This window comes from Arachis hypogaea, chromosome 18, assembly GCF_003086295.3.
Source record: "Arachis hypogaea cultivar Tifrunner chromosome 18, arahy.Tifrunner.gnm2.J5K5, whole genome shotgun sequence".
Lineage (NCBI taxonomy): Eukaryota > Viridiplantae > Streptophyta > Magnoliopsida > Fabales > Fabaceae > Arachis > Arachis hypogaea.
In genome coordinates, this window is record NC_092053.1 from 91464892 (window position 1) to 91484058 (window position 19167).

The 19167-nt window shown below is 35.8% G+C and overlaps 1 long non-coding RNA gene and 1 other non-coding gene across 3 annotated transcripts; one reads left to right on the forward strand and one right to left on the reverse strand.

Moving 5' to 3' along the window:
- Positions 1–5769: 5769 nt before the first annotated feature.
- Positions 5770–9895, reverse strand: LOC112771338 (uncharacterized). Of its 2 annotated transcripts, XR_003187032.3 has the most exons (4): positions 9398–9895; positions 9170–9287; positions 8873–9051; positions 5770–5982 (listed from the first exon to the last, which is right to left on the reverse strand). It is a non-coding gene; the product is annotated as an uncharacterized lncRNA (long non-coding RNA). The 2 variants fall into 2 exon arrangements; XR_003187031.2 differs by lacking the exon at positions 9398–9895 and having other exon boundaries at positions 9170–9386.
- Positions 9896–18757: 8862 nt separating this feature from the next.
- On the forward strand, positions 18758–18865 carry LOC112774126 (small nucleolar RNA R71). Its single transcript, XR_003188629.1, has one exon. It is a non-coding gene; the product is annotated as a small nucleolar RNA R71 (small nucleolar RNA).
- Positions 18866–19167: the final 302 nt, after the last annotated feature.

Below are 19167 nucleotides of genomic sequence, written 5' to 3' on the forward strand. Positions count from 1 at the left end.
TATCTTGCAGGTTTTAGTCAGGCGAAATCAGCAGTTGTTGGATTTGTGAGATCTAAACTAGGTTGACATGTAACTAATAAAATACTTTGTATATTAGAAGGGAATCAATAATAGGAATATGATTAAGGATTGGAGTTGTTTTGTCTTTCTGAATTAACTCTGGTATTACTGTATTCTTTTTTTGTGAGTGATTTCTTCTATAGCAGGCTGTATGTGATCAATGCCATTATCCGTGGTCATCCAATCTGACGGAGGGTAAAGCTCTAGCAGTTCATTCTCTTGGTGATCCTACTCAAAAAGCCACAGACAAAGGTCGAATCTTTTGGATCAGAGAATGCTGCTTCTGTGGGTTCTAGCCTATACCACAGAGACCCTAATCTCCCCAGAAATCGGCTGAATTGGTGTCTCGAGAAGTCCCCAACGAAGTCGTGGATTAGCCGTCTGAGAGATGCATAATCAAGTTGGTGGTTTACGATTTCTAGTCACGTATTCACACAAACCCAAGTGGACATGGGTGGTTGTCAGGCACGCGGTCCTAGTATGATGAACAGAGCTGATTGTCATTGATCATCCTATTCACCATGTTGAAGAACGAGTATGCATCTTAGAAATAAATCAAACACGGATCGAAGAAGAAACAGTAATACTTTTATTAATTCATAGGAATCAGCAGGGCTCCTCCCCTCAACCTAGGAGGTTTAGAAACTCATACTAAAAGGAAAATATAATGATAAATGTGTAAAGTGGTAAAAGAGATCTGAATTACATAAATCTAATCCCTTAAATACTAAACAAATGACGAGTAATGGTAAAACAATCTTTTTAGCGCTAAAATCCACTTCTGGGGTCCACTTGGTGAGTGTTTGGGCTGAACTTTGATGAGATTCACGTGCTATGAGGCCTCTAGGGCGTTGAACGCTGGCTAGGGGGTCCTCTCTGGGCGTTTGGACGCTGGACTGTGCTCTTTGGGCGCTGGACGCCTGGAAGGGGGCAGGAGGTTGGGACTATTATACATTGTAGAAAAGCTCTGGAAGTCAACTTTCCATAGTCGTTGAGAACGCTCCATTTGTACTTCTGTAGCTCCAAAAAAGCTCTTCCGAGTGCAAGAAGGTCAGATCTGGACAGCATCTGCAGTGCTTTCTCTGTCTCTAAATCAGACTTTTGCTCCAACTCCTCAATTTCAGCCAGAAATTACCTAAAATTGCATAAAAATACACAAACTCATAGTAGAATCCAGAAATGTGATTTTAACACTAAAACCTATAAAAATATAATAAAAACTAAACAAAACATACTAAAAACTGTATGAAAATGATGCCAAAAAGCGTATAAAATATCCGCTCATCACAACACCAAACTTAAACTGTTGCTTGTCCCCAAGAAACTAAAAACACAGTAGGATAAAAATTTAAATTAAGATACAATAAATCTCTAAGTTTCCAATGAAGCTTAGTTTCAATTAGATGAGCGGGACTTAATAGCTTTTTGCTTCTGAATAGTTTTGGCATCTCACTATCCATTGAAACTCAGAATGGTTAGTATCTTTAGGAACTTAGAATCCAGATGATATTTTTGACTCTTCTAGTTAAGTTCTTTTTTATTCTTGAACACAGCTTTCAAAGTCTTGACCGTGACCCTAAGCACCTTATTTTCCAGTATTACCACCGGATATAATAATGCCACAAACACTTTAACTGGGTGAACCTTTTCAGATTGTGACTCAGCTTTGCTAGATTCCCCAGATATAGGTGTCCAGAGTTCTTAAGCACACTCTTTTTGCTTTGGATCACGACTTTAACCGCTCAGTCTCAAGTTTTTCACTTGACACCTTCACATCACAAGCACATGGTTAGGGACAGCTTGGTTGAGCTGCTTAGGGTAGGATTTTATTCCTTTAGGCCCTCCTATCTACTGATGCTCAAAGCCTTGGATCCTTTTACCCTTGCCTTTTGGTTTAAAGGGTTACTGACTTTTTGCTCTCGCCTTTTGGTTTAAAGAGCTATTGGCTTTTTCTACTTGCTTTTTCTCCTTTTTTTCTATTTATTTATTTTTTTGCCACTTTTTTCTTCGCATGCATGCTTTTTGTTTTTTTCTTTTTGCTGCTTTTTCTTGCTTCAAGAATAAATTTATTTAGATTTTTCAGATTACCAATAATACTTTTCAGTTTTCTTTATTCTTTTAAGAACCAACATTCTAAAATTTCAACTTCAAATATGCACTGTTCATTCATACATTCAGAAAATAAAAGTAATGTCACCACATCAACATAATTAAACTATTCTTATTTTAAACTTGAAATTCATGCATCTCTCAATTCTTTTTAAATAAAATTTTCTTTTAAGCAAGGTGAGAGATATATGGAACATTTTACATCTTTAAGGCATAAATGCAAATGATAATGCAACAAGAACAAGAGAACAGATAAAACATAATAGAAAATAGAAAAAATAATAAAAGGAAAGGAAGTAAAGAGAACGAATCCACCTTTAATGGTGGCGGCTAGTGCTCCTCCTTGAGGATCCAATGTGATACTTGATCTCTTCAATATCACTCCTTTGCCTTTGTTGCTCTTCCCACATAGCCATTTGTTCTTCTCTTATGGCTCTTTGATCTTCTCTTATTTCATTAAGGGTGGTGGAATGCTCTTGATGCTCCACCCTCAATTGCTCCATGTTAGTGCTTAGTTCTCCAAGAGAAGTCTGCCATTGATCCCAATAGTTTTGAGGAGGAAAATACATTCCTTGAGGTATCTCAAGGATCTCATGCTGAGGCGGTTGCACAGGCACTTGTGCATGCTCTCTAGTTTGCTCCATCCTCTTCTTAGTGATGGGCTTGTCCTCCCCAATGGAGATATCTCTCTCTATGACAATTCCAGCAGAATTGCATAAATGACAGATGAGGTGTGGGAATGCCAATCTTGCATTGCTAGAAGGCCTCTCAGCTATCTTATACAATTCTTGAGGATACCTCACTTCCAATCATGATGCAATGAATCATGATGGCTCTGTCAATGGTCACTTCTGACCGATTGCTAGTAGGGATGATGGAACGTTGGATGAATTCCAACCATCCTCTAGCAATGGGCTTTAGGTCAACCCTTCTTAGCTGAATGGGCTTGCCTTGGAAATCCCTTTTCCACTGTGCTCCTTTCACACAGATGTCTGTGAGCACTTGATCCAATCTTTGATCAAAGTTGACTCTCCTAGTGTAAAGATGTGGGTCTCCTTGCATCAGAGGTAAGTTGAACGCTAATCTTACACTTTCTGGGCTGAAATGTAAGATTCTTCCTCAGACCATGGTGATCCAATTCCTTGGATTTAGGTTCACACTAGTGTCATGGTTTTTAGTAACCCATGCATTAGCATAGAACTCTTGCACCATTAGAATTTCAACATCCTGAATGGGATTGGTTAGGACTTCCCAACCTCTTCTCCGGATCTGTCTTTGAATTTTTGGATACTCATTCTTCTTGAGCTTGAAATAGACCTCAGGGATCACTTTCTTTTCTGCCACTACTTCATAGAAGTGGTCTTGATGAGCTTCGGTGATAAATCTCTCCATCTCCCAAGATTCAGAGGAGGTGGCTACTACCTTTCCTTTCCTCTTTCTAGAGGAGTTTCCAACCTTGTGTGCCATGAGTGGTAATGAAAAGAAAAAAAAGTTGTGCTTTTCCAACACCAAACTTAAAACTTTGCTTGTCCTCGAGAAAAAATAAAGAAAAGAGAAGAATGAAGTAGAACAAGAAGAAAATAGAGGAAGATAGAGGGAGAGAGAGGGCTCGGCCAAGTGGGGTTTATGAGTGTATGAGAGGTTATGAAGAGGGGTATTTATAGGAGTGGGGATGGGTAGGGTTCAACCATGGGTTGGGTTTTGGGTGGGAAATTTGATTTTGAAATGGGTGGGGGTTGGTGTGAGTTATGATGGTTTTGGGAAAGTGGTATGGATGTGATTGGGCTAGGGTTTATAGGGAAGTGTGTATGGAGAAGTGTGAAAGTAGGTGGATAGGTGAAGATGCTGTGGGACCCATTGGTCTTGAGAGGCTAGAAAATTCAGATTTCCTGCCCTCCACACTGGCGTTTGAATGCCCAGGGTCTGCTCCTTGGCTGGCGTTCAACGCTAGCAATGCTACCCATTTGGGGCATTGGACACCCAGCCAAAGCTCCTTGGCTGGCGTTCAACTTTAATAACACTCCATCCAAAGTGTTCTATTTTTACTGCTGTAAATTCTGTCTCTGTTCTGACTACTGCATATGATCATGACCCTAAAAGAAAAATAAAACAAAATAAAAGGACATAAATAATTAATTAAGGTTGGGTTGCCTCCCAACAAGCACTTCTTTAACGTCATTAGCTTGACGGTTAGCTCCTTACGGAGGTGAGTATGGGCTCATATTTTCGCCCCTTGAAGTGAACTTTCTTTCTGTCTTCTCATGAATGATCTTCACATGCTCTAGAGACAGGATACGACTCACTGTATGTGGTAAGATTGGCTTTTTGGTGAAGACAACTCTCATGCCAGGTGAGAGGCCTTCAGTTGGGAATTTCTTGTCCTTCCAGCCTTTAGGTACTTTCTTCTTAGTACCTTTGTGCTTAGAGCTTGTTGATGGCTGCCCAGCACCAAACTTAGAATTGATGTTTGGGAGCTCTGCAAAGCTCTGCACAGAAAGAGAGGGTTGGAACACTAAGTGTTGCACAAAGGTAATTAAAGTTTGAATTTTGAAATTTTAAAATTTTAAATTTTGAAAATTGAAATTTGAATTTTTGAAATTTGAAAAAGATAAGATTTTTTATTTTGAAAAGATTTAATTTTTTTTTGAAAATTGAAAGCTAAGATAAAATAAGATAAAAATTTTAAATTAAAATCTAAATTTTTAATTTAAAATTTTTGAAAATTTAATAAAAATAAAAATAGAAATTTTTTTTATTTTTGAATTTAATGAGGAAAGAGAAAAATAAGTAAAAGACACAAAACTTAAAATATTTAGATCTAATGCCCCTAATTTTCGAAAATTTGGAGGAAAACACAAAGGGACACCAAACTTAAAAAATTTAAGATCAAAACAAAAAGAAGACACAAGAACACTTTCAAAATTGACAAGAATACCAAGAACAAGACTCAAAAAATTTAGAGAACACAAGAACATATAAAAGACACCAAACTTAACATTTTTAGAAAACTAAACATAAATTTTTGAAAATTAAAAGAAAAACAACAAGAAGACACCAAACTTAGAAACTTGACACAAGATTTAACCAAAGAAACTATTTTTGAAAATTTTTTGAAAGAAAGACTCAAAGAGAATGAAAATTTAACCAAGATCAAACACAAAGGACTCAAACTAAGAACAAAGATTAAATAAAGAAAAGAAAAATATTTTTGAAAGAGTTTTTAAATTTTTCGAAAAAGAAGAAGAAGAAAATAAAAACAAAAGACTCAAACAAAATCAAAAGACTCAATTAAAAATGATCAAGAAAAGAAAATAAATTACCTGATCTAGGGAGCAAGACAATCCATCAGTTTGTCCAAACTTGAACAATCCCCAACAACGGCGCCAAAAACTTAGTGCACAAATCCCACACCTTCGTACTGTAACATCCCTTCCAGCAAAATACCTTGCTTAAGTCAGGGTATTTCTACTAGAAAGAATGTTACGTGACCTTTTCTAATATTAACTACTTAATTACTGAGCCTTTGTATCGAGTTCGCGTTTCAGTTTTAAGAAAATTCCAGAAAATTTTTTTTTGTTCATTAAAGTCATAATTCAAACATTCACAAATAATAATAATCACATAGATATTATTGATAATAATTCTTATACAAAAGAGACCAAATAAAACTTAAATACAATATACTAAACCTACCCCTTTAAGTAAAATGAATTCTCAAAGGACAATAGCGAGGGGATTCTATGAAAGCAATTAAAACCATAAAGAAAACCTACTGATCGCTCGTAGCTTCAAATTGGGTCTTCAAACCTGTCGCTGAAAGGGTGGAAAATTTGGGGTGAGAACCAAATCACATGTTCTCAGTAGAGGTCGAGAATGCCGTGAAAGTAAAGAATATAGCGCAAATAGTTAATTTCATTTAGAGACATTGAAAAGAAAACTACTTTCATTCGCAGTATTCATCGCTCGCCTTATATACACTTCTTTTGAAAACCAATGGCTCAACTTTCAAAAATCTAAAACCTTCTTTAGAAGCATCAATTAATTATCCAAAATCCTAAACCCATATTTTACTTTATATATGTCTTAAAAGTTTTCCTAGACTGTATGAATGACTAATTTGTTCCAAGCATAGGTTCATTAAGTCTATACTGAACCAGCTTAATCTTTCATACTTTACTAAACCTCAAACACAAACCAATCACGGCCTTAGGCCCAAGCAATTCAATCAACACCCAATTCACTACAACCCAGCCAATCAGATACAACCACAAGTAAAGAGATTCAAACACAATCAAGAGCAATTACATCAAATATAGCAATTAGCAGTTAAACAGAATTATTCACATAAGCAAACCAATTACAATATACACCCAGACAATGTCACATAGATGCATATGATGAATGTCTAGTCCTAGTACAGGCCATGAGCTCATGTGTTGGTTGGCTGCCCACAATCCCGACATTTATCCGGTCACGAGTAATCCCGATTTTCCGAATACGATTTTCCGTTCCTAAATAAATGCGCATATAATAATAGCCGCTCATTTGAGACAGCCTCTGCTTACTGCAGGAAAATATATATATACTCTGCTCTGCTCTGGGGAAGCAGAAAATGGCTGTAGGTAACTTAGTTTCCCTACAGAAGCTCTGTGTTGCATTAAGCAACTAATATATATAAATATAACTCTGGGTTGCATCAAGCAACTAATATATATATATATATATATCTTTACTCTACTCTAGTTTCTCTTTTTTCTGCATCTCTTTACTCTACTCTAGTTGTTCTGTTCTCTGTATCTCTTTACTTTTCTCTGAATACTCTTTCATCTGTATCTATATTACTCATTTTCCCTTTATCTCTTTACTCTTTTGTAATTGTAAATATGCAAGCGGGACAAAACCCATGTCCTTGCTAGCAACTTTATAAACCAAATATATTTTCTCAAAAGAATCAGTAAAGTTATTATCGTTAAACAAGTCTCAAGTATTCATTTTGATTAAGTCCTTTTACTTTTATAAAAATTTGGACATAATCTCCTTTAAAAATAGGACTTAGCCACCCTTACGGGTTCCTTCTTTCTCAACATTTCATCAGCCTCTTTCAGCAGTTGCCACAACAGTATATATATTCTCAAAAATATTTGATAATAGCATATAAAATCTATTTCTTAAATTCCATATCCAAAATAATTGTCAACACAACCTGACAGCCTGATTTCCATTTTATTTTTAAAATATCAAATGAATTCGGAATCACGCAAACTTTATATCCATGCGACCATCTCGGATTAAGCTTTCTATTAAATTAAAAATCATAATTTTTTGCTGACTCTAGCTTCAAGAATATAAGCAAAACCGTGACTGTTCTGCAGTGTTTTAAAACCAGAAGACAGCAGCAGCATACAACATTTGAAATTTCATATAAAATACAAATTAAATCCAAACACCTTCAAAATTAATGTGGTTAAACTTAACTTACCCAAATTTCTTTCTCAATTGGTTCCAGGGTCATACCAATTTTAATGAAGGAGTTACGTAGCTTGGAAGTTAGCTAATTTTCTGCAGAAATCTGTTTTACAATTCATTAAACACAACCTCTTCCAAGTCCCATAACTCATTTATTAAAACATGGAAAACCCTGAAATTTGAATCATATATACTAAACATACTCAACTTTCACCTCCAATTGGTTTCATCTTAATATCATTCTAGAATTAAAAATTATAAAGTCTCAAAGTTACTGACTTAGAAAACAAAACCTGACTTTTACTGCATAATACATCTTACTTTAAAAATTCATATCTTTAAAACCACAACTCTAACAATTTTAAATTTTTATGAAATTAAAGTACTAGGACCAGAGTTTAATTTAAAATTTGTTCCATTTCAAAATTTAAACTGAAAAATTTCCAATAGAAGAAACAAGTTGCTGTTGTGTTAAACGTTCTGCAGAAAAACCAGATTTGACATCCATAATTCAAAAATTTACCATAAATCATAAACTTAATGAAAAAGTCTCAAATTCACCAGTTCAGCTCCCTATATTCCCAAGCTTAATCCGGACTTGGTTCTACGCAATTCTGATAATCATAGAATTAGTTATAGCTTTTCAAAGTTTCTAATTTCATTTAAAGTAGTGCAGAAAATCAGATTCACGACTTAACTTTGAAAAATCATAACTAATGTTCCAGTTAATATGAAACCTTCAACATTAAATCTCAACAATCACACTTAATATAATTTACTTAACATTTAAATTCTCATCATTTTAGTCACTATAGAGCCACTGATTCACTTTCAAAGTTGCCGTTTAATTTCAAGAGAACCTAATTTTCAGCAAACCATTTTGTATTCAAAATCCAACCCTTCAATACCCCTCAAAACTAACTCCAAATCAACCACCAACCAAGTTCACTAACATTACAATATACCAAATAACAGCTCAACGGCAACAAATCCAACATAACCCATTAAAATTCAGAAATTCTCAACAATTAGTCATCAAACAATTCCCAATCCACATAATCAATCAATATCACTAATCAACAATTCCAAAAAACAATCTCAACCATTCCAATCACAATTTCAGCCACAATTCAATATTCAAGTAGTCAATCAATTACTCACAGATATTAAATCTATTTGCAGTTATTCACTAAACCTTGTAGGCATTCTTAAATTGAAATCGTTTTAAACCCCCTACCTCGATGTCGCGATTAAAAGAACCCGGAGGCGGGATTATAGCGAGGCAGCTGGCTGGACCAATACTAGCTATGCAACAGTTTCAATCAAGATAGCAGCGGCGTTAGCTCCCACAACAGTGATCATGGTTGCAACGAAACGAAGATTTCAAATTCAATAGAATCGAAAGCAGAAGCGGCTCTGGAAATTTAAAACAGAGCACAAGCCAAATTTGAATTAAAACAGGAACAAGCAGTTTAATAAGAAATCGGCAGAATAGAGCGTGTAATTGGAGCAGAAATAAGGGGAAAAGGCTAACCCAGGCCAATGGATGTTAAACCTAAGTTTAGCGGAAGCAGGGCAGCAGCAATTCCTAGCAACACCCCGCGGTGGTTCCGGCAGCAGCAACACCCCGCCAGTGGCTCCATTGAGACAAGCTCCAACAAACATAACATAGCCAAGAACATCAGAGGTAGATACAAGGTATTTACAGAGTGACAAGGGTTCAGAGATAGTGGTTCTCATGGCTAGGGCTTAACTGACTCACCACTAATGATGGCGGTGACCAAAGATTCCGGCGGCCGCGGCGGCAGATGAAAGGTCCCTCCTCCATGCGTCACTCTTTCCCACACGTCTCGCCCTTTCCCTCTGCGTTTCGTAATTCTAGCAGCGATGCGGGCTTAGACAGAATCAAAATCAACGATGTCATCTCCTCCTCTTATGTGCAACAGCGACGATGGAGCTTCTGCGATGGTGATCAGGCGTAACCCGCTACGGCAATAGGACCGAACCGTGCCTCCCTCCCTTGATTCTCGCGACGCTCATTCTGTGTGTCTCTCTCTCTCACTCTCACGTGCAGCACAACAGCGGCGGCGGTAAGGTCTCGGCCGCGTCGCTCCTTCCTCCTCCCTCTCTTCTCCTCTGTCTTCCCCTTTCCTCTTCTGTTTCCCTTTCTTTTTTTCCTCTTCTGTTTCCCTTTCTTTTTTTTGTATGTATGTACGATTAGGGATTTAGGTAGCAATTAGGGATTCAGGAGTTTTGTGATATATATATATATATATATATATATATATATATATATATATATATATATATATATATATATATATATATATAGGGAATATAACAAATTTACAAAATATTTGAGATAGTATGATAATTTAGGATTCAAATATAATCTTGTAAAAATTAATTTTGGAACACGTATAACTTTATTAATTTATCAATAAGTTCAAATAATTATTTCTAATTTAAATCATAAAATAAACATACTAATCTTATTTTTATAAAATACAGCTTAAATCCGAGAATATCAATTATTCAGATTATATGATATAATTTTTTCATTATTTTCTATTACCAAAATTTTAATTCTAATTTATATAAAATAACTAACTATAGTAAAGGTTGTACATAAACCTTAATTAAATTAAACCCAAAGTATTTATAAAAATTAATTTAATCATTTTCTAGTAAATTAATCTCTAAGAGCTCAAACTAATAAAATAAATCATAATTTATTCATAATAGAAATTTTCTTAAATTTAATTATATAACACCTTCATTACTGAATTCTAATTTGAAATTATATAAAATAACCAATTATAAGAATTTACACAAAAATATTAATTGAATTAACTCCAAATATTAGTAAACTAATTTAATTACTCTCAATTGATTAATTTATAAAATAAGATATCAAATCAATAAAATAAATCGTAACATTTTCAGAATAAAAGTTACTTAAATTAAATTATACAATTCTTTCTTATTTTTCAATTACTAAAATTATACAAAATATTCTATTATAATAAGATTACTTAAAAATATTAATTGATTTCAAAATAAAACTATCTCCGAATCTATTTAATTATTTCTAACAAAATAATTTCTAAAATTATAAAGTTTAAACTTAATAAGATAAAATCACAATTTATTTATATTTAGATTTTCAAAAATGCGGGATGTTACATTCTATCCAACTTACAAAAATTTTCGCCCTCGAAAATTGATATAAGATGGAGATAAGATTCATATTCACATCCCCTTTTGAATATTTTAAAGATACTAAGAAAATTATATCACAAACACAAAAGAAAATATATTAGGTGATGCAAAAGTTAATAAAAATAACTTGACGCAAACCAAATTTCAAAATCTAAAATTAAATAGGCACAATGTTCGCTCAGAACTCTTAACAAAGCATGATCACTTCTCGTCGCCTCAAAACTCCACAACTCCTTATAAATTCATATACTGACCAGATTCACTTTCCATACGCACAAATCGCGTCCCTAAGAATCTATCGTATAAGCAATACGAAACTTGAGAAGAGAAGGACAAATGGCACAACGATATTTACGAAAAATCAGGAGAATACTTAGGTTCACAGTTAAATAAGGATGGTATTTCGCAAGGATTTGAAAGAATACGTAAGATTATCAACAAACAAGGATGTATATAAGCAATGAAATATATCATAAGGAGAGTTAATTTTGAAAGTTTAGGAAGAAAGTTTGAATCGAAGAGTTTCGGTATGAACATTATTAAGAAAAATAGAACAACAATTTAAAACAACTTCAACTTGAAATAGAGGAAAATAGTTTATCTTTTTCAAAAGAAAATATTTAAATCCAACATTTTCAAAAAGTACTAAACTAAGTATAAACAATATGTCATACCGATTTAATTTCAAATTAAAACAAATCATGTGAGGTTTGTAAGTTAAAGCTTGTTTGGCACTAAGGACAAAATATTTTCTTTAAAAATTTTGAAGGATACAAGTATATAATTAGGTATGGATAGTCATAAAATTATAGTAAAGTTGGAAGAAAATTAGCTTCTATTCAAAGAATAAATTCTAAAATAAAATTTTCTGTAAATCAATAAAAGATAAGTGGTATATCACAATTAAACCATATAAAGAAGTTTCAGAGTTTATGTAAGAAAGTCTAGGCTGAATTAAAAACAATCCCATCAAAATTTAAGCAAGGGTTGTGGATACAGTCAAGTAAGAAAAGATTTAAATTGAAATTTTTCTCGAAGAGAATCTGAAACAAGTACTCAAGAAGGAAATTACAAGAAATGATATGTTGCACCGAAATAAATCCAAGTTCAAAGCAAGGAGCATAGAGTTGGTAAGGTATAGGATAAATGTTTCAAAAGATTCAAACAACAACTAGATACAGAGTCAAGCAAGGATATGCACGAATGATAATACAAGATTAGCAAGAAAGAGATCAGAAACTAGAAATTCCAATACAATTAGTAGAGAAAGAGATAACACTAAGCACGAATAAAGAGCATACGTCGAAACGAAACTAATCTCTAGAATTTAGTTTCTAACGTCCCCAAAACCTCGTGATTCGCGTTACCTATCACTGCTATTTCGTCTATGATAACCCATTAGTGTTCCCATATACATAAGTCATTAGTATTAAGTTGGCCAAACTTGATACCATGAGGTATGCAATGGTAAACTAATAGCGTTAATCATCAGACAGTCATGCATATCAAACAAAAACTCTCGTCACCAAGACAAGTCTTAAGGCATGATAGACACTCAGAGTATGCAATGAAGCATAGTCAGTTCATTCCCAAGGCTCTACAGGAAAGACTGCTCTGATACCATATTGTAACATCCCTTCCAGCAAAATACCTTGCTTAAGTCAGGGTATTTCTACTAGAAAGAATGTTACGTGACCTTTTCTAATATTAACTACTTAATTACTGAGCCTTTGTATCGAGTTCGCGTTTCAGTTTTAAGAAAATTCCAGAAATTTTTTTTTGTTTGTTCATTAAAGTCATAATTCAAACATTCACAAATAATAATAATAATCACATAGATATTATTGATAATAATTCTTAACAAAACTCAAAGAATTCAAGGAAAACAAGAACATGCGAAGGACACCAAACTTAAAATTTTTGAAAACCAAAGACACAATTTTCAAAAATTATAAAGAAAAGACATAAGAAGACACCAAACTTAAAAATTGACACAAACTCAAACAAAAGACACTATTTTTGAAATTTTGTATTGAAAAAAGACTCAAAGAAATTCGAACAAGAACAAGAACAAAAGACTCAAACCAAAAATAAAGATTGATAAAGAAAAGAAAAGATTTTTGAATACTTTTCGAAAAGAAAATAAAAGACTCATATAAAATAAAACTAAATCTGTAAAGAAAAGAAAATTACCTAATCTAAGCAACAAGATAATCCGTCAGTTGTCCAAACTCGAACAATCCCCTGCAACGGCCCCAAAAGCTTGGTGCACGAATTCTCAAACTTCGTACAACTGAACCAGCAAGTGCACTGGGTTGTCCAAGTAATACCTGAGTGAGTCAAGGTCGATCCCACGAGGATTATGATTTGAAGCAAGCTATGGTTATCTTGTAGATCTTATTCAGGTGGATAGAGAAGTTGGTTGATTGTTTAATTCACATGAAAAGAAAATAATTAAAACGTTACTAGGTTGATGTGTTTGCAATGATAAGATATTTGGTGCACGAAATTGTGATCTCAACGGCGCCAACAACTTGGTACACAAGATTGTAATCTCAACTCCTTTTCACAACTCCGCACAACTAACCAGCAAGTGCACTGGGTCGTCCAAGTAATAAACCTTACGTGAGTAAGGGTCGATCCCACGGAGATTGTCGGCTTGAAGCAAGCTATGGTCATCCTTGTAAATCTCAGTCAGGCAGATTCAAATGGTAATGAGGTTTTGGTAATTAAAAGATAAATAGAATATAAAATAAGATAGAGATACTTATGTAATTCATTGGTGAGAATTTCAGATAAGCGTATGGATATGCTTTGTTCCTTCTGAATCTCTGCTTTCCTACTGCCTCCATTCAATCATTCATACTCCTTTCCATGGCAAGCTGTATGTTGGGGATCACTGTTGTCAATGGCTACCGTCCGTCCTCTCAGTGAAAATGGTCCGAATGCGCTGTCACCGCATGGCTAATCAGCTATTGGTTCTCGATCATGTTGGAATAGGATCCATTGATCCTTTTGCGTCTGTCACTATGCCCAACACTCGCGAGTTTGAAGCTCGTCACAGTCATCCCATCCCAGATCCTACTCGGAATACCACAGACAAGGTTTAGACTTTCCGGATCTCAAGAATGGCCGCCAATAATTCTAGCCTATACCACGAAGGTTTTAATCTTAGATTAGAAACCCAAGAGATACACATTCAAGCTTGTTTGCATGTAGAACGGAAGTGGTTGTCAGGCATGCGTTCATAGGTGAGAATGGTGACGAGTGTCACATAATCATCACATTCATCATATTCTTGTGTGCGAATGAATATCTTAGAGAAGAAATAGGCTTGAGTTGAATAGAAAAATAATAGTACTTTGCATTAATTCAGGAAGAACAGCAGAGCTCCACACCTTAATCTATGGTGTGTAGAAACTCCACCGTTGAAAATACATAAGTGATAATGGTCCAGGCATGGCCGAATGGCCAGCCCCCTAAACGTGATCTAGAGATCAAAAGTGATACAAAGATAGTCTCAAAAATGATCCAAAGATGTAAATACAATAGTAAAAAGTTCTATTTATACTAAACTAGTTACTAGGGTTTACAGATATAAGTAAATGATGCAGAAATCTACTTTCGGGGCCCACTTGGTGTGTGCTTGGGCTGAGCATTGAGCTTTACACGTGTAGAGACTTCTCTTGGAGTTAAACACCAAGTTGCAGCCTATTTCTGGCATTTAACTCTGGTTTGTAACCTGTTTCTGGCGTTTAACTTCAAAATAGGGCAGGAAGTTGGCGTTTGAACACCAGTTTGCGTCGTCAAAACTCGGGTAAAGTATGGACTATTATATATTGCTGGAAAGCCAGGATGTCTACTTTCCAACGCAATTGAGAGCGCGCCAATCGGGTTTCTATAGCTCTAGAAAATCCATTTCGAGTGTAGGGAGGTCAGAATCCAACAGCATCTGCAGTCTTTCTTCAGCCTCTGAATCAGATTTTTGCTTAGGTCCCTCAATTTCAGCCAGAAAATACCTGAAATCACAGAAAAACACACAAACTCATAGTAAAGTCCAGAAATGTGAATTTTGAATAAAAACTAATAAAAATATACTAAAAAGTAATTAAAACATACTGAAAACTACGTAAAAACAATGCCAAAAAGTGTATAAATTATCCGCTCATCACAACACCAAACTTAAATTGTTGCTTGTCCCCAAGCAACTGAAAATCAAATAAGATAAAAAGAAGAGAATATACTATAAATTCCAAAATATCAATGAAACTTAGCTCCAATTAGATGATCGGGACTTGTAGCTTTTTGCCTCTAAACAGTTTTGGCATCTCACTTTATCCTTTGAAGTTCAGAATGATTGGCATCTATAGGAACTCAGAATTCAGATAGTGTTATTGATTCTCCTAGTTCAGTATGTTGATTCTTGAACACAGCTACTTTATGAGTCTTGGTCGTGGCCCTAAGCACTTTGTTTTCCAGTATTACCATCGGATACATAAATGCCACAGACACATAACTGGGTGAACCTTTTCAGATTGTGACTCAGCCTTGCTAGAGTCCCCAGTTATAAGTGTCCAGGGTTCTTAAGCACACTCTTTTTGCTTTGGATCACGACTTTAACCGCTCAGTCTCAAGCTTTTCACTTGACACCTTCACGCCACAAGCACATGGTTAGCGACAGCTTGGTTTAGCCGCTTAGGCCAGGATTTTATTCCTTTGGGCCCTCTTATCCACTGATGCTCAAAGCCTTGGATTCTTTTTACCCTTGCCTTTTAGTTTAAAGGGTTACTGGCTTTTTGCTCTTGCCTTTTGGTTTAAAGAGCTCTTGACTTTTTCTACTTGCTTTTTCTTTTTCTTTCTTTTTTTTCCTTTTATTTTCGCCATTTTTTTTTGCAAGCCTTGTTCTTCACTGCTTTTTCTTGCTTCAAGAATAAATTTTAGGATTTTTCAGATTATCAATAGCATTTCTCCTTTTTCATCATTCTTTCAAGAGCCAACAATTTTAACATTCATGAACAACAATATCAAAAATATGCACTGTTCAAGCATTCATTCAAAAAACAAAAAGTATTGCCACCACATCAAAATAATTAAACTAATCTCAAGGATGAATTCGAAATTCATGTACTTGTTCTTTTGCTTTTAGAACATTTTTCATTTAAGAAAGGTGATGGATTCATAGGACATTCATAGCTTTAAGGCATAGACACTAGACACTAATGATCATGTAATGAAGACACAACATAAATAAAAATAAAGCATAGAGAACGAAAACAGAAAAAATAAATAGACAAGGAGATTAAGGAATGGGTCCACCTTAGTGAGGGTGGCGTCTTCTTCCTCTTGAAGAACCAATGGTGCTTTTGAGCTCCTCTATGTCTCTTCCTTGCTTTTGTTGCTCCTCCCTCATAGCTCTTTGATCTTCTCTAATCTCATGGAGAATCTCCGGATACTCATTCCTTTTGAGCTTGAAAGGGAACTCAGGGATCACCTTCTTCTTGGCCACAACTTCATAGAAGTGGTCTTGATGGACCTTTGAGATGAATCTCTCCATCTCCCATGACTCAGAGGTGGAAGCTTTTGCCTTTCCTTTCCTCTTTCTAGAGGTTTCTCCGGTCTTAGGTGCCATAAATGGTTATGGAAAAAACAAAAAGCAACACTTTTTTTCCACACCAAACTTAAAAAGTTTGCTCGTCCTCGAGCAAAAGAAGAAAGAGGTGGAGAAGATGGAGAAGATGGAGGTGTGTGAATGGGTGGGTTTGGGAGGAAAATGGTTTGAATTTGAATGGTGAGGTAGGTGGGGATCCTGTGGGGTCCACAGATCCTGAGGGGTCAAGGACTTAGCATCCCTACTCTATTTAGGCGTGCAAGACGCCCTTAGAATGCAATTCTGGCATTAAACGCCAGGTTGCTGCTTGTTTCTGGCGTTTAACACCAGCTTTTCTCCCTTTCTTGGCGTTAACGCCAAATTGATGCTCTGTTCCGGCGTTAAACACCCAGAATGGTGCCAGACTGGGTGTTTAACGCCCATTCTACTACTCTTACTGGCGTTTAAATGCCAGTAAGCTCTTCCTCTAGGGTGAGCTGTTTTTAATGCTATTTTTCATTCTATTTCTGATTTTTCAGTTATTTTTGTGACTTCACATGATCATCAACCTAAAGAAAACATAAAATAGCAATGGAAAATAAATATATATAATTAAATAACATTGTGTTGCTTCCCAATAAGCGCTTCTTTAATGTCAATAGCTTGACAGTGAGCTCTCATGGAGCCTCACAGATAATCAGAGCAGGGTTGGGGCCTCTCAACACCAAACTTAGAGTTTGAATATGGGGGTTTTGTTTGACTCTGTATTGAGATAAGCTTTTCATGCTTCCTCTCCATGTTTACAGAAGGAGAACCTTGAGTCTTGAATACAAGGTAGTCCTCATTCAACTGAAGGACCAACTTTCCTCTGTCAACATCAATCACAGCTTTTGCTATGGCTAGGAAGGGTCTACCAAGGATGATGGATTCATCCTCATCCTTCCCAGTGTCTAGGATTATGAAATCAGCAGGGATGTAAAGGCCTTCAACCTTTACTAGCACGTCCTCTACTAGTCCATAAGCCTGTTTCATTGATTTGTCTGCCATCTCTAGTGAGATTCTTGTAGCTTGTACCTCAAAGATTTCCAGTTTCTCTATTACAGAGAGTGGCATGAGGTTTATCCTTGACCCCAGGTCACACAAAGCCTTTTCAAAGGTCATGGTGCCTATGGTACAAGGTATGAAGAATTTTCCGGGATCCGGTTTCTTTTGAGGTAATGTCTGCCTCATTAATGCACTCAGTTCATTAGTGAACAAGGGGGGTTCATCCTCCCAAGTCTCATTACCAAATAACTTGGCATTCAGCTTCATGATTGCTCCTAGATACTTAGCAACTTGATCTTTAGTGATGTCTTCATCCTCTTTAGAGAAAGAATATTCATCCAAGCTCATGAATGGCAGAAAGAAGTTCAATGGAATCTTTATGGTCTCTGTATGAGCCTCAGATTCCTTTAGTTCCTTAAAGGGAAACTTCTTTCTGTCCAGAGGACGTCCCATGAGGCTTTTCTCACTGGGACTCATGTCCTCCTCACTCTCTCCAGGTTCGGCCATATTGGTTATGGTTATGGCCTTGCACTCTCTCTTGGGGTTTTCTTCTGTATTGCTTGGGAGAGTACTGGGAGGAGTTTCAGTAATCTTCTTACTCAGCTGACCCACCTGTGCCTCCAAATTTCTAATGGAGGATGTTGTTTTATTTATGAAACTTAGTGTGGTCTTGGATAGATCAGAAACTATGGTTGCCAGGCCAGAATGGTTCTATTCAAAATTCTCTATCTGTTGCTGAGAAGATGATGGAAAAGGCTTGCTATTGCTAAACCTATTTCTTCCACCATTATTATTGAAGCCTTGTTGAGGCTTCTGTTGGTCCTTCCATGAGAAATTTGGATGATTTCTCGATGAAGGATTATAGGTGTTTCCATAGGGTTCTCCCATGTAATTCACCTCTGCCATTGCAGGGTTCTCAGGATCATAAGCTTCTTCTTCAGAAGATGCTTCTTTAGTACTGTTGGATGCAGCTTGCAATCCATTCAGACTCTGAGAAATCATATTGACTTGCTGAGTTAATATTTTGTTCTGAGCCAATATGGCATTCAGAGTATCAATTTCAAGAACTCCCTTCTTCTGAGGCGTCCCATTGTTCACAGGATTCCTCTCAAAGGTGTACATGAACTGGTTATTTGCAACCATTTCAATGAGTTTCTGAGCTTCTGCAGGGGTTTTCAGATGAAGAGATCCTCCTGCAGAATGGTCCAATGACATTTTTGACAACTCAAACAGACCATCATAGAATATACACATGATGCTCCATTCTGGAAGCATGTGAGAATGACACCTTTTAATCAGTTGCTTATATCTTTCCCAAGCTTCATAGAGGGACTCTCCTTCCTTCTGTCTAAAGATTTGGATTTCCACTCTAAGCTTGCTCATCTTTTGAGGTGGAAAGAATTTGGCTAGGAAAGCACTGATCTGCTTATCCCAAGAGTTTAGGCTTTCCTTAGGTTGTGAATCCAACCATGTTCTAACTCTGTCTCTTACAGCAAATGGAAAAAGCATAAGCCTGTAGACCTCGGGATCAACTCCATTGGTCAAGACAGTGTCACAGATTTGTAAGAATTTAGCTAAAAATTGATGAGGATCTTCCATTGGAAGTCCATGAAACTTGCAATTCTGCTGCATTAGAGAAACTAATTGAGGCTTAAACTCAAAGTTGTTTGCTCCAATTG